This window comes from Urocitellus parryii, chromosome 3 (genome assembly GCF_045843805.1).
Source record: "Urocitellus parryii isolate mUroPar1 chromosome 3, mUroPar1.hap1, whole genome shotgun sequence".
Taxonomy (NCBI): domain Eukaryota; kingdom Metazoa; phylum Chordata; class Mammalia; order Rodentia; family Sciuridae; genus Urocitellus; species Urocitellus parryii.
Window position 1 is genome coordinate 153,410,623 of NC_135533.1, and position 24,362 is coordinate 153,434,984.

The 24,362-nt window shown below is 44.8% G+C and overlaps 1 pseudogene; it reads right to left on the reverse strand.

The window, feature by feature from the left end:
- Nucleotides 1-16,271: 16,271 nt before the first annotated feature.
- LOC144253800 (carnosine N-methyltransferase-like) lies at nt 16,272-24,147 on the reverse strand (annotated as a pseudogene).
- Nucleotides 24,148-24,362: the final 215 nt, after the last annotated feature.

The window sequence follows — 24,362 nt, forward strand, 5'->3', positions numbered from 1 at the left end:
AATGCTGTATAATATCACTGTTTTGTGGAAACTGAAAACTTGATCATAGAAGGTGAGAGTAGAGTATTAGTTAGCAGAGCAGGGGGGACAATGTTACAATTGAATATTAGAAAAAAAAGTTCTGATGTATTTTTTGCCGTCTGTTAACAGAGTTAAAAATAATAAAATCTGAGTCTCAGGTTGTGGCTCATTTGGAGAGTGCTTGCCTTGCATGTGTGAGGCACGGGGTTTGATTCCGAGCACCACATTTAAATAAATAAATAAATAAAGGTCCACGAATAACTCATAAAAATTTTTAAAAAATAACAAAAATTATGTTTAATAAATTTTGAAGGAGGGATTTGAATGTTATTAGATTTCACACTACTGAGTTCATTTTTCACCATTGGTGCAGCAAAGCACCTGAGTCAGATTGAGCTTTAGGATAACACTGCAATGTGTGAGGTCTACAACCCAACACAATATTGTGTGGTCAAAAAGAATTACTAAGGCAGAATCATAGAAAGGCAGAGAAAACAGTGACCATCAGCAGAGGCTGTGGTTATGTATGTGGCTTTTGTTCAAATTCTAACTCAAAAATTAAATACCTGTGCAGTTAAATAAACCCCTTCTCAATTGTTTGCAAAAAGTGTGCATCTGATCCACCTAATGGTATAAGGCTGACAATGATTACATCCATGCATTTTTAAGAGGACTAGTGCTTCATATGGGTGCTAATGTGTCCTGTCATTAAGTAGGACACTTCATTAAATGTGTGGAAAAATAAGCTCAATCGTTGACAGTCTTTGAACAGAGAGGTGTCAAACAGAGTTCATCCTCCAGGGCAATGGGTAAAGAAAGTCTATTCCTCATTCTTTACAGATGGATATCTGTAAAGCTCATGGAGAATATCTGTGACCTCCTGTGACTCCATATCAGCCTAAAGGGATGGGTGGAGCAGAGTCTGTCCACCACAATTTTGAGTTTAGGTGTTTGTAATTTAGAGATTTTATGTGACTTGCCCAGATTCACAAGAATGATGAGCAGTGGATGTGGGACAGGAATGTAGCTATTTACCTGGGACCAGAAATCCCTGAGCAATTGAGTCCTCTAGCATATATCCTAGAACCAGGAAGCCAGAACTCTTCTCAGTTCTTTTCAAATACTCCTTCCTTCAGGCCTCTTTGGCATGAGGTTTCAGTAGCAGACACCATGAAAAATGTTCAAGTTATAACCCGGGCTCCTGTCTCTTCATTACAATTACTGGCTTAAAAATGATGATTTCATGCAAATGAAGCCTATCTGAAGGTCAATGGTAGAGTCCACACTTGTAGCCATCCTCCCCCAGGGTCGTCTCACTGCCAGCTGCCTCCCAGTGAGCCTTCCTGATGAGCAGTTGACCATCTAAATCATCAGAGTTCTCTGGGGCTCACCAACTGTTTTGAGAACTTAGGACATTCTAAACCAACTGCCACTTGATAGCTGTGCCCAGAATGAAGTTTCCTTGTGCTTTTTCCACCTGGATGGCATGTTAGTGGGGATTAATCAGGGAAATGAATACTCTGGGCTGATGCTTTGTTGTTTCCATGTCAGAAGCTGGCCTGCCCCATGTCTGCAGTCTAATATTCTGAGCCATCATCTGAGCAGTCGGACAACGCCTGGTTGAAATGTCATTTCTCCAGATGCACCAGCTCTGATCAGGCATATTCCTGCTCCTGGCTTTCCAAGCCTTTTCCTAGGTCCTGCATGGCCAGGGGCCAGAGACTTATCTGCCTAGATGGAACCACCACTAACTCTAACCTGTGAACCTCCACCAATGGATCCTCCCCCTGTAGACCACTGAGGCCTTGATTTCCTCCATTATCAGACATCCACTCCACTGACCTCAAGGCACTGTCCTTTTTGCCTCCTTCCCAGTAGTCCCCAACCACCTGGGATCCTGTAGTCATCAACCAATTGGAAACTTTTCCTGAAATCTCAGTCATCTTTTCTTTTACAAATGTCTTGATTTAGACTTCTCTAACATTCTTTTTAGATGTTCATATACATTGAGATGGGTTTGGTTTCTAATTGCCCTGTCATGGGATATATATTGCCTTACTTAGCTTCCATATACTCTCTCTCACTTTATTTCTTCATCTCATGAAAGTAAGGTGGGTGTCCTCCTCCTGTAATTCACTTTAAGAGCACACATGTTATTGGCATTAGGAATGGTTCATTTTCTAAATTTAGAAAAACATTTTCAGTAACCAGGTCAATAGAACAAGCAAATATATGAGTTGAGTGATAAAACAATATCACCAAATACTTAAATCTCAGGAGAGAAGATTCAGTGTTGAAGATGAAAAAATCAAGAGGAAAATATATTCAGTAAACATTAACTGCCCTTTGAAGAAACAGCCTTGAAAATATCACTGACAACATACCTTCCCCGCAGCAGTTTAGATTTCCCATGGTCGACCAAGAACTCAAAACCTCCCTAGTCTTCTCCAACCTTAACTGACACCACCTCGCTCACCACACCACCTGAGTGGAAATGGAAGGTAAGATGTGCATCCCACATTACCATGGTGACTGGACAACATGGAACTTTCATTGTGAGCACATGCTACATTCTGAGCTGCTACTGTTCTCTTAGTAAGTGTATTTTCATGTCCAAGTGTGTTGTTGAATAGTTTGTGAATTGCTTCAAAAACTGAAACCTAGTCCCACATATTAATATTTCTTGTTTATGAAAATAAGTTAAATTAGGAAAAAAGGATTTACTCCCAAAATTATTTCATTGATCAAAAAATCATGGGATGAAAGGGACGCATAGCTATAGTTTTGAGAATCAAAGAAGATTCCATTCTTGGTTTTTAATTCCAAACCTACACATGTCTCAATCTTTCGGAACCTCCAAACATTTGTAGATAGAAAAAATTAAAACGTCTTTTTGATTCAGAATGAAAATATATACAAAGTATTATCCTTTAAGAGTTGAAGAAATTTTCAGGAAGGAGAAATTTTAAGATCATATCCCCCTTATTTTAAATTTGAAAACAAAACTATTTTCTATTTAGTAGGATTTAATCCAGTCATTTGAATTAATCTTCCTCTTCCATGACTCCTGCTGTGGAATTCATTCTTTTGCTTCTCATCCTATCCTGTCATCTCATACCACAAAAACTCATGGTTGAACATGCACATGGTGAGGTCTACACAAACAATGTATGCAATGCCTTTGCATTGTAAAAGCTATCTATGCTAAATCCAAGGCCAATATTATTACTAAATGAGAAAAAGAGAAAACATTCCCTCTAAGGACAGAAACAAGACAAGGATGCCCTCTTTGAAACTCTAGTCAGAGTAATCAGACAGATGAATGTAATTAAAGTGATTTGCATAGAATAAGAACTCAAATCATCACTATTTGCTGACGACATACTTCTATATTTAGAAGATCCAAAAAATTCCTCCAGAAAGCTTCTAGAACCAATAAATACATTCAGCAAATTAGGATATAAAATCAATACCCATGAATCAAATGCATTTCTATATATAAGCGATGAATCCACAGCAAGAGAAAGTAGGAAAACCTCTCCATTGACTCTAGACTCAAATAAGTCGAATACTTGGGAATCAATCTAACAAAAGAAGTACAAGACCTCTACAATGAAAACTATAGAACACTAAGGAAAAAAATTGAAAAAGATCTTAGAAGATGGAAAGATTTCTCATGCTCTTGGATAGGCAGAATTAATATAGCCAAAATGGCCATACTACCAAAACTTTTACAAAGATTTAATGCAATTACTATTAAAATCCCAAGGACATTCTTTTTTTTTTTTTAATTAAAAGCACCAGGCAAAGGCTAATGCTCTCCCACATGGGGTCTTTCCCCTGGGGTCTCTCCTGACCCTCTTTTTGGCTTTGGCTTATGCTTTCCCTCAGGGAAGTCTTTCCCTGTGGACCTTCAGGACCTTCTTTTTGCTTGGGGCTTTTTCTATCTCCCAGGTTGCATATGCCTGGGTGGTTCTCAGGATATTCTGCCTGGCCCCAGCAACTCAGGCAACTCTGGACAAGGCAACTCTGGGAACTCTGGACACATTGAAGAGCCATTCCCTCCCGGCACTCCACTGGAGCCCACAAGCCGGGTGGATAGGTCACTAGACTAGGCACCTGGGGTGCAACGGCTGCCACTGCTGGGGCTGTTGCTCCTGCTGATTCTGATTCCATTACTACAGGGGCTTGTAGAGATGTTGAGTATGGGCATCCCACTGGGATTGGCACTGGATGGGGCACATACATTTTCACATGGGGTTGCATTGCCTGGAGCCAAGGACATGGGTGTCCTGGCACATGAAGCAAAGGTGCTGGGGCTGGCATCTGGGCCTCCAAATGTGGCATGCCCTGTGCTCCAGGCGCTACCACCTCTGCCTGGTAGCCAAATTCCACTGCCATGGCTGCTGTGGGCTTTATTTCTTAATTTCATGAAAACAAGGTGGATGGCCTCCCCCTGTTTATTTATTCACTTTTCTATTAAAATATTTATTTATTTTAATTTGTTATATATGATGGCAGAATGCAATTCCTTTCATATTAGACCTGGAGAGCACCATTTTTCAAGTCTCTGGTTGTACAAAAAGTATTTTCACACCATTCATGTCTTCATATATGTACTTAGGGTAATGATGTCTAACTCATTCCACCATCATTTGTACCCCCATGGCCTCTCCATTCCCCTCCTTTCCCTTTGCCCTATCTAAAGTTCTTCCATTCCTCCCATGCCCTGCTATCATCATTATGAGTCAGAATCCTCAAATCAAAGAAAGCATTTGGCCTTTGGTATTTTTGGATTGGCTTACTTCACTTAGAATTGTATTCTCCTACTCCAACCATTTACTTGTAAACGCTATTATTTTATTCTCTTTTAGTTCTGAGTCATATTCCATTGTGTATATAAATAAAAGTTTCTCTGTGTATTCATCTACTGAAGGGTATCTGGTTTGGTTCCACAATTTAGCTATTATAAATTGTGCTGCTATAAACATTGATGTGTCTGTGTTCCTGTAGTAAGCTGTTTTTCTTCTAAGCCAAAGAGTGGGATAGCATGGTCAAATGGTGGTTATGTTGCAAGTTTCCATGAAATCTCCATACTTACTTCTAGATTGGCTACACCAAATTACAGTCCCACAAGCAATGTATGAGTGTGCCTTTCCCCCTACATTCTGGCCAACTTTTATTGTTGTTTGTAATCTTGATGGCTGCCATTCTGATGGGAGTGAGAATCTTAGAGTACTTTTGATTTGCATTATATCTCTACCAATGAATGGCAGTCTTCATATAACTAGAAAAAGAAACCACGAAGTTCATTTAGAAAAATAATAGGCCTAGAATAGACAAAGCAATCCTCAGCAAGAAGAATGAAGCAAAAGGCATCACAATACCAGAACTTAAACTATACTGTGGAGCAACAGTAACAAAAACAGCATGGTGTAGGTACTAAAGGACACATGTGGAACAGTAACACAAAAATACAAGACACAGAGATGAACCCACATAGATATACTTATAGTAGACAATGGTGCCAAAAATATACATTGGAGAAAACATAGCCTCTTCAATATATAATGCTGGGAGAACTGGAAATACATATGTAGCAAAATGACATTCAACCACTATCTTTCACCTGCACAAAAATCAACTGAAAGTGGATCAAAGATGACAGCAGAACAGAGACCATGCACCCAATAGAAGAAAAAGTTCGCTCAAATCTTCATCACATTGGCTCAGGACCTGACTTCCTGAACAAGACTTCTAAGTGCAAGAGGTAAAATAGAGAATCAATAATGGGATGCACAGACACTAAAAACTTCTTCTCAGCAAAGGAAACAAGCAATAACGTGATGAGAGATTCTACAGAATGGGAAAAAGCCTTTACCACACAAACCTCAGATAGAGCACTAATCTCTAGGATATATGAAGAACCGAAAAACCGGAACACCAAAAGCCAAATAACACAATCAAAAATGGGCTAAGGAACTGAATAGACACTTCATGGAAGAAGAAATAGAACCAATCCACACACATTGGAAAAAATGTTCATCATCTCTAACAATGAAAGAAATGCAAATCAAAACTACTATAAGATGCCATCTCACTCCAGATTGACAATGTATCAAAAATATAGTCAATAACAAGTGTCATGAAGGATGTGGGAAAAAATTTACATTTATATATTGCTGGTGAGACTGCAAATTGTTCCAGCCACTATGTGAAGCAGTATGAAGATACCTCAGAAAACTTGGACTAGAAGCACCCTGCTATCCCACTCCTCAGTTTATACCCAATGGACTTAAAATCAGCATACCAGAGTGTTGCAGCCACAGCAATGCTTAGAGTCGCTCATTTCACAATAGCTAAACTGTGGAACCAACCTAGATGCCCTTCAAAAGATAAATGGAGAAAGAAAATGTGGAACATATACACTATAGAATATTATTCAACCTAAAAGAAGAATGAAATTATGGCATTTGCAGGTAAATAGATGGAACTAGAGAATATCATGCTAAGTGAAATAAGCCAATCCCCCAAAACCAAAAGCTGAAAGTTTTCTCTGATAAGCTATTGCTGATCCATAATGGGGCTGGAAGGATCAGGCAGAATCAGAAAGGCACTTTGGTTTGTGTTGAGGGAACTGAAGGGAGAAGTGGGGCTGTGGGGATGGCAAGGGCAGTAGAATGAGACAGACATTATTACCCTGTATACATGTATGATTACACTACTGGAGGGACTCTGCCACATGTACCACCAGAGGAAGAAGTGATGCTCAATTTGTGTACAATCTGTCAAAATGCATTCTACTGTTAAAAAAAAAGAAAAGAAAAAAAGAATAAAGAAAAAGACCCAGGGCTGGGGATGTGGCTCAAGCAGTAGCACGCTCGCCTGGCATGCGTGCGGCCCAGGTTCCATCCTCAGCACCACATACAAACAAAGGTGTTGTGTCTGCTGAAAACTAACTAACTAAATAAATAAATATATATTAAAAATTCTCTCTCTCTCTCTCTCTCTCTCTCTCTCTCAAAAAAAAAAAAGAAAAAGACCCCAATATTTAGAAGATAAAAAATTTATTTGGATTCTCAAAGGTCTCCCACGTCACAATCCATAAACAATTGACTCCATTCCTTAGGTCTTGAGGAAAGCCTGAACATCATGGCAGAAGAGTGTGGTGGAAGAAATCAGTTCAAGACATGAATACAGAGAACTGGGGACTTAAGCTCTTCTGGGTTCTGTTGTTTGAGCCTCTAGGGGGCATTCTGTGGAGGAACAGGTGGCAGTGACAGGGCCACTCGCCCCTGTGCACCTCTGTTGTGTCTGTTGGTGCCCTCCTTGTTCTGCAGGCCTAGCATGGAGCAGGAGGTGTTGGAACCTGCTGGTTGCTGCCTGGGAGGAGAAGCTGAACTCTGAAAGCAAGGCTGACAAACACTGGCGCTACCACCAGGAGAATTAGCTCTACAACATAGGGACCTGGGCCCCATGGGCAGTGCTGCCTCTGCTTACACCAAAGAAGCTGTGGACACCAAGAGCTGGATGATCCACAGAGGACTCAGACCTGGCTTCTGCTTCTGCAGGTACCAGTGCCCAGCATATTCATTGGCAAGGCTGTCTCCAGAGCTGACTCTGGAGGCCATCTGTCCCAGAGCAACTGACACCAAGGCCAGCTGTGTCAGCTCAAAGACAGACACAGACCCTGTAAGAGAGGAGACAAGAGGGAGCCTGAGGATAAAGGTCCCATTCCAACATTCCATCCTGAGGCTCTGCCTGGGCTAAGTCAGGGTATGGGGTGGGTTCTATTTAGGGTCCTGTAAAGGGTGAGACTAGGGACAGGACTGACCATGTCATCTGTGCAGAGAAAGATGGAACTAGGATGGGGAGCCAGGCCAAGTTGGAAATTTCCCAGAGCTCAAATACCTGATGTCCAAAGCACACCTGGTCCCCTCAAATCATCTTCTGCTCTCTCATGATTCTGGGAGCAACTAACATTTGGTGATAATGCAAACTTATTCCTCTCATGGAGCAGCTGATTCAGGCCTACTGGGGAGCCTTCTTGTGGGCATTGGGTTTCAAGAGAAGGCAAAGGGGGAGTGTTGGAGCCCCAACTTCCTCCATCTGCTGTTTTGGGCATAGAATCAGTCTTAGTCTCCAGGGACCCAGGTCAGAGGTTCCTTCCAGGAATTGACCCATGACTACTGTGCTGACCCTACTGGGCTATCATATGCCCTAGGAACAGCTCAGTAAGGCTGTTGACCTTCCTGAAGCCTATCCAGGATGGAGCTGGGCAGCTGAGACCACTGATAAAATCTTACTCAGTAGAAAACCCACCTTGTCCTCCTATACTCTGGGTCACCCCATTAACTTGTGTCCACTGATTGTGATTTTGTTGCAATGTGACACTGCTAAATTTCATTCTATTTTTGAAATGAGTTAATAACTGGCATTATCTTTATTAAGCAATCTCCTGCTTTTGTTGATTCTTCACATTATCTAGTGTAACTTCATAGATGGTGTCTGTTCCTCTCTTTGGGAGCCTCCTTACCACAGTGGACTGTCAACTGTCACTGGGAATTTCTTATTTTCCCCTCCCATTGCTTCAGTGTTGTACATAATAGTCCAAGTACCCAAAACCGGACTTGCCTAAGGAATGCACTGAGTCCCCATGGTTTCTGGGAATTATGTCAGCATTGAGGTTGCACAGAGCTAAGCTCTTGAGGGTAGTAAGGTATCCCTCTAATCAGAGGGATAATATCATGAAACCAAAGAAGCCTTATGATCACAGCATTAACCAGAAGTAGATGAGATCCATGTCTGACAATAATCACTTTGACTAAACAAGGAAACACATGTGGGCTCAGCAAGGGTGTATATATGGTGAATACTCAGCCAGTTCATCCTACTACCTGTGGGGGCACTGGCCCAAGTAAATCCTGGGTGGCTCAGGGACTGGGAGGGTGGCAAGATCTGTGCCCTTTGGCTGCTTAGAGTCTAGCAGCAGAAATACTCCAGATTTTAATCAACAAAAGTGCCCTGTTTGTGATCCTTTTGTGTGTGTGCGATGTTTGATTTATTCATCTTTTTAAAAAGTGCTTATGGAAAAACAAGCAGATTTTTGTTTCTAAGAGTTAAAAGTACTTTTCAAAAAATTAAATAAAAGAACATGGATTACATGTTTTTCTCATAAGCACTTAAGTGAGTGAATGCACCACAAGGAAGCCATCACAGGCACATTGGGATACTCAGGACTGCAGCTTAACCCAGCTGATGCTCACTGTGGGTGGGGGTCTGCACTTGGGTACAGAATTGGGTTTCTGTTTATACCCAGGGGTGCAGGAGGTGTACAAGACTCACATCCACATTAGAATACCAACAGCATCCTCTGGATACATGGTAGACTCTGCCTCACAGCTGAATCAGAGTTGCAGAACATGAGGTGACTGGAGGACATCAGTGGCCAGTGTACCCTGTTCCCTCAGTGACCATGGATAACTTAGTACCACAGGGCAGAAGGTAAGAAAACCAAGGCAGCAACACCTGGCCTTGACTCAGGGGACCAGCGGCCATGGCCTACAACCAGCACCTTTCTGTCCCAGGAGGTGTGCTGCAGGAGGCATTGACAGCACTGGCTCTGTCAACGGTCAGAGCCCTGACTGGGCTGCAGCTCCTGGATGGCAGGTGTGGGGATATGCAAGGCAAAGGAGCACTGAGCTCTGGCCAAGTTGTCTGTGGAACAAACCACCCAATTGCTGTACTTATTCACTTCTGTGCACAAATCAAGAAAAGGACAGTTAAAATGCACATGCGGTGTGATCTCTTAGAATCATGATCAAAAGAGGAGAACAGCAGCTCTCCTACAAAGAGATGTTAGAATCACCTATTGACTGCAGGAGACTGGACACAGAAGGACTGGGCTGCAGAGAGAGCCACTGTCTCAATGGGGTCTCAAGAGGCACACACTGGCTGGTCAGTTTGCTTCCTAGTCACTGTGCTTAGAAACATTTTACTAATCCAAGGCTGTGATTACAATTTGAAGAGGAACTGCTCTGGCTGCTAGGGACCATCATGTCTTTTATTAAAAGCATTGTTCTGGGAGCTTCTGACAGACACTAGGGCATTTTAGTGCTTCCTAGAAGGCGGCCACTGGCTCCTCAGCCTTGAGCATCTGAACTACCAGCTGACCAGAGTTCCAGCCAGGGTGACCTTCACTGTGAGGTTAAGAATCAAACTGCATGTCTAGCAATGGCTCCTAAGTGGACCACAGAAAGCTGCAGTTAGCAACACCCTCCAAAATCAAAAGACAACATTTTCCAAAAATATTTTTTACAGCAGTATAACTAATTTACAAAAAGCTACAAAAATCATATTTATCAGGACACATCTGTTAAATAAAAACATCATGTTAGTGTTCATTTGTGCAGGGCTATGTATAAGGATTCTGGTTCTTGCTCTCCTTAGAACAATAGCCCATGCCCAATGGGGCCCAGCCTGGCAGGGCTGCAGGGAGGACAGCAGAGGCAAAACAGACCCTCCACACAGTGGCACCCTGCCCGCCCTGTGTCCCCCCAAACTTACCCCGGCATCATGCAATGTTCCTGGCAGCCCCATGGAGGCCGGCGGGAAACAGGGCTCAGCCTCCCCAGTCAGGGTGAGCAGTGAGGACTCCTTTGAGCAGAGCATCCAGACAGAAATAGAACCATTTCTGAATGAGAAAAGACAACATGAAAACCGAAAGTGTGACAGGTCTGTAGATAAGAAAGCAGACTCAAATGAAAATTCTGCCCAATCCACACTGAAATCCACCCAGGAGCCCCCTGTCATGCGCTGCCTGCCACAGTCTGATGGAGCCTGTTAGGAGTTTGTCTTCCATGAACTTTCAGGTGAGCAAAGATGAGCACAGCATCCAGCAGCCTCAGGCCTAAGGTTACCACAGAGCTGAGAACCTGGGCAGCACAAGGCCAGCTGTCCCCAAATCCCAGGCAGCACAGAATAGGGGCACGGGCAACAGTGACTGCGGGGCTGATGGGAGGGGCAGCAGCTCCAGGACCCTGGACCCCCAGCACAAGGTCTCTAACTCCAGCAGCGATGATGGCATCCAAGAGGCCATCCAGCTGTGTCAGTTGGAGAAAACCAGGAAGGAGGCCAGCAGAAAAGCCACAAAGAGCCCAGATCAGCAAGAAGGGGCTGAAAGTTGCTAGAAGCCTGGGCACCTCACTGAAAAGTGCCTTCCCTGAAGCTTCCAGGAGAACACCCAGCAAGAGGGACTCAGCAGTCCCCAGGGACACAGACCTCATCCCAAGGAGCTTGGACTCTTACCACCTCTCCAAGCCACCAAAGGATGCCACAGCTGCTGCACCTCCAGGAAGCACCACCACCAGGAGGGAGCCTATGGAAGTGACCTTGGCGGGGCAGACACTTCTGCTGAGCTGATGTGCACTGAAGCAATCCAGGGTATTTCCAAGACCAACCGTGGAGGGCAGCAATACGCCTGCATTTGTGAGCACACTCTTCTACTCCTCCAATATGCCTTCCCATCTAATGGGAACAGCAGCTTTGTGGACCATTATGACAGCATAGAGCAGGAGATCCAGATGTTTTTGGCTCTGAAGGCACATTCAGGAAGCCTGCTGCTGAACTGGCAGAGATGCCTTCCCACTCATCCCTGGCCTCTCCTTCCATGGCCACTCACATCATCCCTTAAGGCTCTTTGATCATGTTCAGTAACAGGTGGAGGAGGGGAGAGTTGGGCCCCTTCCCTGGATGAAGCATGCACAGTCTCCTTGAGGAGACTCTGCAGAGTGCTCTACAATCTTATTTGCCTCAGGGCCTCAGGTATGATCATGGGCCTGAACTTGCTTAAGTGAAAGGATCCTCTTTGCTTAAGGGAGATTTATACACCTACCTTCCAGAGATCCCTTCTAAGGTACCTGCACCTCAGCTTTGTGTCTTGTGTGATTTTCAGCCCTACAAAATCTACTCAGGCTGATACCTGAGGCCAGGTTCCTCCAGTGCCTTTCTTAGGTGAGTCTTGTTCTATGTCCTGGGCTTCTTTAAATGTCCTGGAGAGACCCAGAGATCTGGCCCTCAGACTCAGGTTATAGTCCAGGACATAGGATGGACTGTCCTGACTTCCAGTTCAATGCCTGACTCTTAATCTTCTGTTCTAAACCCCCACCCTGGCCTCCTCTTTGTCTCTCCTGGGCAGCTCTATCCTCTGACCTGGAGTAGTACCTCTGCTGCTATCTGTTGATGGAGGAGACCAAGAGCTTGCCTTTCCCTCTAGATGACACCAAAAGCCTCTGTCACCTGCAATAATGTGGACAGGAGTGCTGCCTCACTGTGCCAGCTGCACCCTGTCCTGCACAGCACAGAGAGGTAGCTTCTGTCCCATGCATGGAGGGACACTGGTGTATTTCCTGTAACTGAGTCTTAGTATGAAAATCTGTCTCTCAGCCTTGGGTTTAATAGAAAGTGGAGCCTATTGAATAAACTATAGCTATTCTTTAATGTATCCAGGGCTACAGAAATTTTTGTGACACACTTTGGTGCATTTACCACCTTCACATTTTATGCAGGAATCAAGACTGATGCTTTCCTCTGCTCCAATAGCAGTAGTAGCAATGTCATCAGAACAGGTGTTGCTCTGGCACAGCAGGCCAACTGTGTGTATATCACCATCACCATCACCATCACCATCTTCTTCCTCCTCCTCATTATCACCTCTGCTACAACTATTTTACTCCACCACACACATTTGCAGTGCATAGTGGAGGACTTCCCCATCAACTCAGTGTGTCCTTTCTTCAAACTGGGGACTTCCTTCCCATCTCTATGGGGGAAGTGTTCTCCCACCACACATAAAAACAACTATTTGTTGATCCCATTTTCCAAATTTCTCTAGAGGAAGGTCAAGACTCCAAGAATCATCTCACTCACTGAGATCTAGGGGAGACTTTTTTCAATTAATGAGACCCTTTCTATCATTTAATTTGAAAACAAAATTAAAAAGCCATACATGTAGATATAGTTGAGGCCCAAGGAGACTCTATTGACAGGATAACTGAGAACATTTCTTTCAAACTAAGAAAATTATGCTAAACATAGGTATTGCTTTTGTTGTAGCAGGATTTGTACAGGTCATCTAGGGTCAGGGGAGGGCATGAGGCCAGGATGGTAGGCATAGCTGGGCACACACTTTATAATGATGCACACATATACATATATGCACACACTCAGATGCACACAAGGGCAGTGATGGTTTTATTATGTGCATAGGCTAGAAGAGGGTCCCTATGTCTTGAGTAGATGATTTTATGTTACAGGGACCTGGTCCTAGTTCTAGAGCCATCCCCAGGATGTGTACAAGAAGACCTATAGCCAACTTCTTTGTCTTGTCCACTCTGTGATGAGTGTGTAATTTCTCTAGTTGCCTCACTAGACTTGATGCTGCTGTGACATCCAGATTCTGGGAGGAGGAACTTACCTATGCAGTAAGTATAAACATGGTTAACACAGCCTTAATAAGTTATGCCCTCTGACCTATTCACTTGGGCGAAGGGGTGGAGAATCACCACCCTTAGAATCCAGGATCATGATCACTGAACAGATGTCTGCCCCTGATTTTCCTTTTGGTCAGGTTTCTTTTGTGCCTATGCCCCAGCCTAGAAAATACCAAGACAGAATGGTCCTGTCACCCATAAATCAACACCTCATCATTTTGAAAATTATTCATTTGTGGTTAAAGCTAATTTAAGAAAGAAATGTTAAGGCTTACAGAGTTTAGCAGCTAGGACTAAACTTAAGAAATACAGAATTAAGTAAGTCCTCCAATGACTCTTCTATTATTCATTGATACCACATTTTTGAGTTTAGAATATCTTAACTGAAAAGCTACAAGAAAAAAAAGTGATGCAAATATTTATAGAACATTTAAAATCAACACTCATGAGTGAGAAATTAAAACAAATAAAATATCCAACTTCGGAGTTAACTAATATTTATTCTATAATTTGAAAATGTAGGTAACCTTATTAAAGGATAAAACCTGATAGTAAACAAAAAATTAGGTAACAAAAACAATCCATCAGTATTGATCTGTTTTTGACTTTGTGAGAAAAAGATCTTTTGGTTTGATACAAGTTGAGAAAACACTAGTGAGCGAATAAAAGGCATTTTTAAAATTATTCAAAACCAGCATGCATTCCTTGCTGTTCAACGGATGTTTTTAAATATATATGCTCCTTATTTTTTTCTTAAAAATAATTTTGTTTTTTTCCCATTTTGCAGTTAATTTCAAGTTTTTTTCAAATAAGTGATACGAATTTCTACCAAATATATGCCTGCCAAGTACTGAGGGACATAAAAATATGATAGTTTTATTTTGTTTTGAAAAACCTCAGGTTTCAGATTTCTCTAAATTGACAAGTCAAATTAACTTCGTGGAACCCTACCCTGCATACCAGGAATAAAGGTCAAAGTGCTCCCTCACTCTATGCAGAACCTGCCCTCAGATCTAATGATTCACAATTAATTTTCTTATAAAAACCATGACACTTAAGTTACCAGCACATTAAGTCCCTCTAATCCAACTGCCAAAGAGATAATTTAAAGCAATCATAATCGTCTATAATTATATTCAATAAAAGTTCTTTCTTTTCTCCAAGAAAAGGTTAAAACATTGTTCACCTTTACTCTCCAAGAGATTGAAAACAGAATTACAAACATTAAAATAAAAAAAGAAGAAAGGAAGGAAGGAAGAGAGAGAGAAAGAAAAACTCCACCTAATAAAGATCTGCTAAAGGCAGTAATTTATGGCAGCATATGTAATTTTTAAGCTCCATCTATCAAGGAACAAAATTGTGTTAATATGAAATGACATGAATGCCTTCTTCTTAAGGACACAGCACAGGGGATAATTTATCCCTGAATTTCATAGTCAAGATTTTCCACATTAATAACATTATGACAGTTTTTACTAGTATATGATTAACTAAAACAGTGCTTCCTTTCATGATCCTGGTAATCCAAAAATTTAAAAAAATCCATTATTGTAAACATCACACTGGACAAAGTGTATTCACTTTTAGTTTGAAATCATACATTTCGAATGGGCAGATGTTTATTTTCCACTCTTGTAGTGCTACTTTTAAAAAGACTTTTGTGCCTTACTTAGAATGTTGAGATCATTTCAAAGTGATCCATGATGAGTTTGCTTTCATAAAGTGTTCTATTTTATGTGCATAAAAGACTTAATTATCCAATTATATTTTACTGATTAACTTTAATATTTCATACAAATTAAACAGCTGATTCTTCTCTAAATTCAGGTGAACCAGAAAAAAATACAGTCAATTAATTTGGAAGAAAAATGAATACATTTATATTTTATATATAGATTGCTCAGGAAGAAAGCAAATAAAATGACAATTCCCCATGTTGAATGTAACGGAATCTTAAACTTCCAAAAATAGCATATGAAATGCATATAAAACAATACAAAGGCGATTATTATAGACTTCAATACAATCAGTCATTACAATGGCAGACTTGTGACAGTTTCATGAAGACACTGGAGATTAGTATTTTTCAACTGAAAGACAATTGTGGGCTTCAGTGAAAAAGTATATATAAAGGTTATTTCCTCCATTTTTACTTGTGCAATGGAAATCTGCATTGCATACTTTATTTATGAACAAAAGAATTGGTAACTTAAAGTGAATAGACACTATTTCTACATATTATTAGTGTTAGGGTCGGGCAAACGTCAGAGGAAGAGACCACCAAGAGACTTGTCTCATGCAAAAGCAAAGGGTTTATTGGGGGGGGGGGGGAACCAGCATGCTGGGGCCCAGAGCTCTCCTGAGAGAAACTGGAGCCCCGAGTACAGCTTAAGCAGAGTTTTTATACAATGTTTAAACAGGGAAGCTCATATGGCAGTTAGGGTGCAAGAGTGGGATTGTTACAAAATAACCATTACAGAATAACCATGCCTTTTGTCAGGGGGTGTTGGGTCAGGGTACATTTTGACATAAGTAACTGTTTTTAACATAAGTTTCGGGGTTCCAGGAAAACAGAACTTAAACTTACAGAAAAGCAAAACTTAAACATAACAGGAGAGAAAAACTTAAATTTAACCTTTACATTAGGAATAAGAAGGCACCACTGATTTGATGTCTTGTAATCACTGATAGTTGATTTTGAGTTGTTTATCTCAGCATTTGTTCTTATTAAACTTTTCTGAGTGATATAACCTAAAACCATTATTGTGGCTTATGAACTACAAATAAGACAAATTCATAATAGTATTTCATCATAGAGAAATCCTTCACAGTCTATGTTGACAATACGGATTCTTTGTCCACCTGTACCTGGAATCTATTTTGCAGAACAACATTGTTTATATCCTCATAGCTCAATTCTATGGAAAATTCTTTGCCAAATTTTCAAAGTGGTACAGCAGAGAACCAAGATTTATCAAAATTCACCTGGCTTGAATGTGTTTCATATTGGATCAATATAGTCAATTACATTGTGATCTGTGCCTATGCAGAAACAGGGGGCAATATAGTGCCACCTACTGCATTATGAATAAATCTCCCGAAAATCTTCTGCTGTCAAACAAAATTTAGAACCAGGAGGAAGACTGTGGGGGTCAATATCAGGGAAAAAATGGGTGGCATCTGATCTTCTGATCTCCCATTATTGATAAACAGGTAGATCCAGGAATAAAGTGTATGTTTATTAATTTTAGAACATCTGTTCAGAACAAGGTTGAGATAAAAGAGCCTAAAACAACAACAACAACACAAAAAAAACCACTTAATTCCTATCCTTGACAAGGATCACCTAGCACAGCTAATTCCCAGTCCAGATTTCCTAGTTCAGCAACAGGTATCAGAATAAGTTCTTTAGTAGGATCCCATCTGTCTTAGAAAAACTCAAAATTTCTTTAATGATTAGCTCAAAAGCCAGGCAGAGAACTGCACTTGCATTTTTCTTACTCTCACGGAGGTTGCCCAAGCCTCCCCTGCAGCCCTTGTGCAGCTGAGAAAGGGTCAGTGGGAGGCAACAGTGTTGCTGGATTGCCTGCTTGGCCCTAGGCATCTCAGCCTTGCTGCTCCTAGCTACTGAAAGCGCTGTGGCGGCTGGTTTCCTCCAGATGGCGCTGGTCGCAGACATGCCCTGAACAGGCTGCCCACCCCGCCCCCACCAATCTCAGGGTTCCAAACACACTGGGGTCTGACTGGTTTTCAGCTACTGAGCTTGTATGGCCTTCAAGGAGTGATTGTAGTTGCTTTCAAATATATAGATTAACAATAAAGTGCTTTAATGTATATTTTCATTATATAATTAACAAATTTGCATGAATGTAAGACAAAAAATTCTTGCAAATTGTCAAGCTAATATTGAGTGTTATCTTTGTAGTATATGAAGTTTGATGTCAATGTCTTACCAAATTATCTATTCTCTGACACTGCCTGTACCTGGGCATCAGAGATATATGTAAATTGGCAGGTCTGCAGTATAAGTTGGTTGGCTAGCTGGGATAAGATTTATTCCCAAGTATTTTGAAAATAGTTTTTGTTGTAAATGAATACATTTCATGTATTTGTATTTGGTGCTGAAGATCGAACCCGGTGCCTCATGCATGCTAGGTTAGCGCTCCACCACTGAGCTACTAACCCCAGTTTCTATTCCCAAGTATTTGTGAGGCTATTGTGAATGAGATACTTTTCCTGATTTCTCTCTCTGCAGATGCATTACTGGAGAAGAGGAAAGCAATTAATTTATGTAAATTGACCTTTTATCCTGCTACTTTGTTGAATTTGTTTATCAACTTTAGAAGTTTTCTGGTGGAGTTTTTTGGGACTTCTAAATATAGGATCTTGTCAACAGCAAACAGAGATAACTTGACTTGTTTTCCTATTTGTATCCTTTGAATTTCCTTCTTTTGCTGGATTGTTCTGGTGATAGTTTCAAGGACTATGGTGTATAGTAGTGATGAAAGTGGATACCCTGTCTTGTTATTGATTTTAGAGGAAATGTCTTCAGTTTTTATCCCTAAGTATGATGTAGGCCTTGAATTTGTCATATATAGCCTTTACAGTATTGTAGTAATTTCCTTCCATTCCTAGTGTTGTAAGGGTGGTTCAACTTATGCAAATCAATAAATGCCATTCACCACATGAATTATGTGATTATTAAGTATAAGAATCATGTGATTATCCCACGTGATGCAAGAAAACTATACAAAAAAGTCCATCACCCATTCATGTTGAAAATACTGGAGAAACCCTAGTGTTTAAAACACTAGGAATGGAAGGAAATTAACACCTTCCTTGGCAGCTAGCTAAGAGCAGGATTCTGCAGACAGGAGGCTGGCTAAGTGCTGGGGTTGGAGTACAGAGGGAGGAGGGAGAGAGTCATGGTCCAGCTTCAACCACCCAGGACTGTGACCCTTGGGCCTGCCATGCTATGCTGGGCCCCCTGCCACAGGGGTCCTCTTTTGCCTAGAGCACAACAATTGCTCTAAATCCAGAGTCCCAGCAAACCAGTTAAGTATAACAGTCATTAAACATGTCCCTAGGTCCTGGGTGCCTGTCCAGGCATCTCCTCTTCTGAACTCTGCCATGCTGGGTTTGGGGACATTTGTTGGTTGCCAGAGAGATGGCAGCGCCAGGATGGGGGTCCAGAAAGTCAGAAGCCCAGGAGCCCCCCAAGCCCTTGGTAACCTTCCCAAGGCTGGCCATGCACGAGAGGCATTTTGGCCTGATGTTCTATTTAAACTACTGACACCCCTGCTTCCTTCTTATGCATCTTCCCTGGGAAAGTGGGGCTTGGCCATGCAGGTTCCCCACAGTGTTTCACCTGCTGTCACAGGCAGGCACTGTGCTATGTAAACTGTATTTCCTAGCCCAGGAATTCAGGAAGACCTGGGTCTGGCTGGGGTGGGGGCCCTCAGTGCTCACTGGTCAGGCTCACTGCCATGACTGGGCCACATCACCAGTCAAGCCATGCCACAGATAGTGCATATCATCAACTGTGCCATGCTCTTGACTAGGCCTCCCTGAGACTAGGCCATGCCACCAACCTCTCTGTGCCATAATGACAAGTTCCCTGTGCTACCTACCATACATGATGACCATGTCCCTCACATCATGACTGAGCTAGGCTACCACTGCACCATGTCCTGTGGCCCCCAAGACCTGAGGTGTGGTTTGTGAGTTCACTGGTATAGATGCCCATGTTGACTCCAGACTGAGCCACACAGGGGAGGCAGGCAACTGGGAGAGCAGCCACATGGCACTCAGCCTTCCTAGCAGAAGGTATCAGGCACAAAGACAAGGCTCTATTCCTGCCGAGACCACTGCTTTTTGGAAACCAACTACTGAGAGTCGGCCCTCAGCACAGGCCCTGCTGTCAGCACAGCAGCCGGGGTGGGCTCTCTTCTGATGCAGCCACAGTAATTGGCTCCAGCCTGGCTCCCCTTGGGGCCTGCTCGCTGGTCTCCATAGCAACCCCTCCCCTGAGCAAGCATGAGGGGGCACCTTTATATGAGATAATCAAACCCAACTTTGTGGCATTGGATCCTATTCACAGTGGGGGCCCAGGGAATACAGAAAACCCAACCAGGCAGTCGGGAGGGTGTGCCCTGACCTTATACCACGGCTGCCCCATCTGACCTCTTCCTGCTCTCCACCTTGGAAAGCAACCCCTCCCTACCCACCAAAAAGCCTCACTGGCCCAACCCTCTGCCCTCCGCAGCCTTCTGAACTACAGGGCTCCTGACCTCCAGGGCCGATCCCCTCCTTGCACACCTCTCCTATTTTTCTCCCCAACCTGACCATTGATTCTCCCAGGAGGTTCTGCCCTCCTCCTGGAGATCAGGCTCGCCACCCCTGCCAGTCTCATCATCTCATTCAGGTCCCAACTCTCAGTGATCATCCAGTGTGAGTGTGACTCCAGACACATCTGGGGAGAAAACAGCCCTGCAAGGGCTCCAGTTCTCATACGAGTGAACCACATGGATTGCCCCTCAGACCCCTGCAGCCACCCAAGAGCAGGTGGCTCCTGTGGCCACCTGAGCCTGTGCACACACTGGTGCCCCTCTTGCCATTCCCCAGGAGCCTGGCTTCCGCTGTATAGGAGCTCCCCCCAGACCCAGGTGGGTGGGGTCTCCAGCATGGAGGGGCGAGTTTCCTCTACCCTGGCACCTTCGGTGTAGAGCTCCTCCCCCATACCCAGATGAGAGGAGTCAGCCGCCTGAAGGGGCAATTCCCCTCTGTCCTGGCTGAGGTGGTATACTAGCTTTCCCTGACACCCAGGTGGAGAGTTCTGCCTGGAGGAATGAGTCCCTTCTACCCTGGCTAGCATGCTATAGGAGCCCCCACCCACAGGACACCTAGGGGGGAGGGGTCTTCTGCCTGGAGGGGCGAGTCCTGTCTACCCTGACTGCTGCGGTATAGGAGCACCCATGACACCCAGGTGGGAGGAATCTCCCGCCTAGAGGGGCCAGTCCACTCTTTCCTAGTTGCTGTGGTATAAGAACTTCCCCTGACACCCTGGTGGGAGGGGTCTCCCGCCTGGAGGGTGGAGTTCCCTCTACCCTGCCTTTCTGGGTATATAAGCCCTCCTGACAACCAGATGGGAGGGGTCTCCCGCCTATTGAGGCGAGTCCCCTTTATACTGGCTGGGCGGGATATGAGCTCCTTCTACCTAATGCCTCTGCCTGTAGGTATTAGTCCAATCCACCCTGGCTAAGGCAGCATACAAGCTCCGCTGGACACCCAGGAGAGAGGGGTCTACTGCCTGGAGGGGCGAGTCACCTCTGAGGCAGTCTGGCTGAAGCAAAATAAACAATAACGGGGGTGGGGTGACGAGCAACTTGTGTAGATTGATACAGCAGGAGTGGGAGCCGTTTATTGTAGGACAGGAGGGGTATATATACATTCCATACAGCTTATCTTAATTAACATAAACTAGATACAGCAGTCAACCAATAAGAAATCTCCACACTTAATGGCTCGCTGGCACCACCTCACAAACCACTCCCCCTGGCAAAATGCCAGGCGCCATCCTGACTTGTTTACAGACTCTAACACACCTCGATCCTGGTGGTGGTGGTATATGAACTCCCCCAGACCCTCAGTTTTGGGGGGTCTTTGACTTGGTCTTTGAGCCCTCCTCTCACTGTGCCACCTGCTCCATTTCTATTCTCACTCCCTACCCCAGCTGTGTCCATTTTCATGAGACACTGGCCTAGGTCCTGCCACTTGGCTCTCCATTCCTTGGCCTCATCCCTTGCTTGAATCCCTGGCTGTCTTTCTAGAGGATCCTGTCCCTGTCCCGTCATTTTAGACCCATTTTTACACCCCCTCCTGTGTCTCCCCACTGTTCCCCGTGTACTGTGGTATCCTGGCACTGCCTGGACCCTCCCCTCCCCCTGTTTCTCCCTAGCCTGGGCTCCTAAAAGGGAGCCTGGCTCTCTAGCGACCCCGCCCCCAATTCTGGGCTCAAGGTATCCCCTCACAGTGCCCTCCTTTGGCCCGCCTTTGGTCCTGGTCTCTCTGTGAGGTTCTACTGGGGGCAGAGGAGTGGGATTGGCTAGCCTCTGGGCCCTGAAGGCTCCCTATGGGAAACCCAGCCCTGCCCCTTGCCTTTTCCCCCTTCACCTTCCAAACCTTGACACCTGGCAGTGGTCTTGGGCCTTAACTGACCTTGCCCTGTGCCATCATCTTCCTTTCCTCCCCTACCATCTAGCCTTGCATGCAGGCCTTACACCAACCCAGCCCTCCCTAACCCTGATGTTTTGTGCTCTAGTTTCCGGGCCTGGCTGCTTGCCTGAGGCACAGACGATGTTCCACCTGATGCTAGGTATTGCTAGGTGTCACTTCGCATTGGGCATGACCTGGGGTCCCTTGCTTGGTCCCCTTAGTGCATTCCACTGGGTGCCCTTTGCACTGCCCTCTGTCTCTACATCCTAGTGCCAAACCTTCCTCTCCTTCCACTTGTGCTTTCCCCTGGAGTGCTGGCTTCCTGCTTCTTGGGTTTCTAATGCTCTGTTGGGGGATCTGCCCCTTGCCTTGAAACCTGACTTGGGTCCTGATTCTTGCCTCTCTCAGCACCCACCGCGACCCCCCACCGTGCCCTCCTGTCATCCTCCTCCTGTTCCCCATCCTTGCCAGACCCCCTTGGCCTGGTTCCTGGCCCTTGATTCTCATATGGGCAGGGCACCCCATGGGAAAGAGAGCCCTGTCCCTAGCCTGGGCCTCTTGCTTTCCCTGGGTCCTTGGTCCTGCTCCTGGAAACCTGAGACCTGGCAATGGCTCTGGACCTGGAGCCTGCCTCCCCACTGCCATGTCCCTTGCCTTCCCTCCTCTGCCATATCCACTGTCCTAATCCCCCTGTCCCAGACCTGGCCCTTGTCTCTCCATTCCCTGGCCTGTCTCCTCACTTGAGCCGCTGGTGGCCCTTCTTGCTCTGTGCTTCCCTGGGCCCCTCATTTAGGCTGCTTCCCTGCTCCCCTTGGCTTCCCTGCATGGCAGAACCCTAGTGCTACCTGCCTGCCCAGCCGCGCCCTTCCCTGCTCTTTCAGAATGGGGCCCTCCTCTAGGTCCCTAGACTGGTATCCTTGCTGGGGTCCTGGCCCCCACCCCACCACCAGGAGTCCTCCAGAAATTCCTGCTATGCCCTCCTTGGGACCTCCTGTTGTCAGTGCCCCCCCTGCACCTGTTTTCCTGTTCCCTTTACCAGGATGCTCACCAGGGTCAGGGGACTGGACCTGGCCTTTGGCCCTGTGGGTTCTCTTTAGGAAAATGTAGCCCTTCCCTTTTACTGGACCCTTTGGCCTCCCTCAGCTCGGGCCCTGCTCCACAACCCTGACACCCATCTGTGGACCTGGGCCTTGAGCCCACCTCTCTCTGCACCACCTACTGCCCTTTCTTCCCGCCCTCCCCTCCCTATCCCTGTATCTTTTCATGGGAACTCTATATTGAACAACAAACTTGGCTCTCCATTCCTGGGCCTGGCTCCTTGCTTGAGACCACCCTTCTCCAGGACTCTGTTACTTTCCCTTGACTTCAAGCCCCTTTATCAGTCCCCCTCCTGTGCCTCCCCTCTGTTCCCTTTGCATTGAAGTGTCACCCCCTTTCTCCACAAAAACGTCTTACCTGGGCTTCTCCAGAAATCTTCACCATGGCTGTTTTTAGGACTGTCAGCAAAAGAGTCTCTGCAAAAGAATCCAATGTAGATTAACTTCCTATTTTCCTGTTGCCCTGTTTTACTTGGCCACTGGCCGAGAAGATACCAGCATTCCAGCTGCTGGGCACCCCCTTACTAGTTTTTAACAAACATATCCTGTATAGTAGTTTGTATCAATGTGCAACAAGGCCACTGGCCTTGTGATGGGCTTCACAGAGATGTCTACATTTTTAAGATATGTTACCAACTGGTTCTATGGTAATGACTGGCAGGGAGAGAAAAAATGGGGAAAAGAAGCTCTCCCCTTCTCAGATGTTGTCCTTGAAGAGTTAATTTGCCCAAAATAGTGAAAGTAAAAGCTGCTTTTGTGTGAACTCTGCAGACTGTGAAATTCTGAGCCCCTACCCTTACATGCTGGGTATTAAATTCAGAAACTGCCTGAGGATTGATTGATTACAGCAAAAGCTGTGCCTTCTGAGCCTGCCTGCAGCCAAATAAATCTATTTCCTGCTATGTTCGGTGCCTTGCCTCATTTGACCCTACAACAGTACTGTGGTATCCGGGCATTGCCCGGACTCTCCCTTCCTACTGCTTATCCCTAGTCGGGGCTACAAGAAGGGTCCTGGCTCCCACTGACCCACCCAATTCCGAACACAAGGTATCCCCTCACAGTGCCCTCCTTTGGCACTCCTTTGGTCCAGGTCCCTCTCTGAGGATCTACACGTCTAGGACAGTGGAGTGGAATTGGCTGGTCTCTGCCCACTGAAGGCCTAGTGCTGACCTTGCGCTTCCTGATTCCCTCCCTTCAATCCCCCGCCCTCTAGCCTTGCATACTGCCCCTACCCCAACACAGCCCTCCTAACCACAACAGTTTGTGCTCCAATTCCCAGGCCTGGCCACTCACCTGAGCCCCTGAACACGTACCTTGTGTCGCATGGCTTCCCGTGGGGTCTCTTGTTGTCCAGTCTGACCTGGGGGCTCCTTGCTTGGGCTCCCTAGTGAGCTCCCCTCCTTGCCCTTGGTGCCACCTTCTATCTCTTTATCCTAGCACCGCTCCTTCCTCTCCTTTCCCTAGCGTTTTCCCCTGGAGAGTGGGCCTCCTGCTCCTTGGATTCCTAATCCTCTTTTGGGCTGGTTGGTCCCTTGCCTGG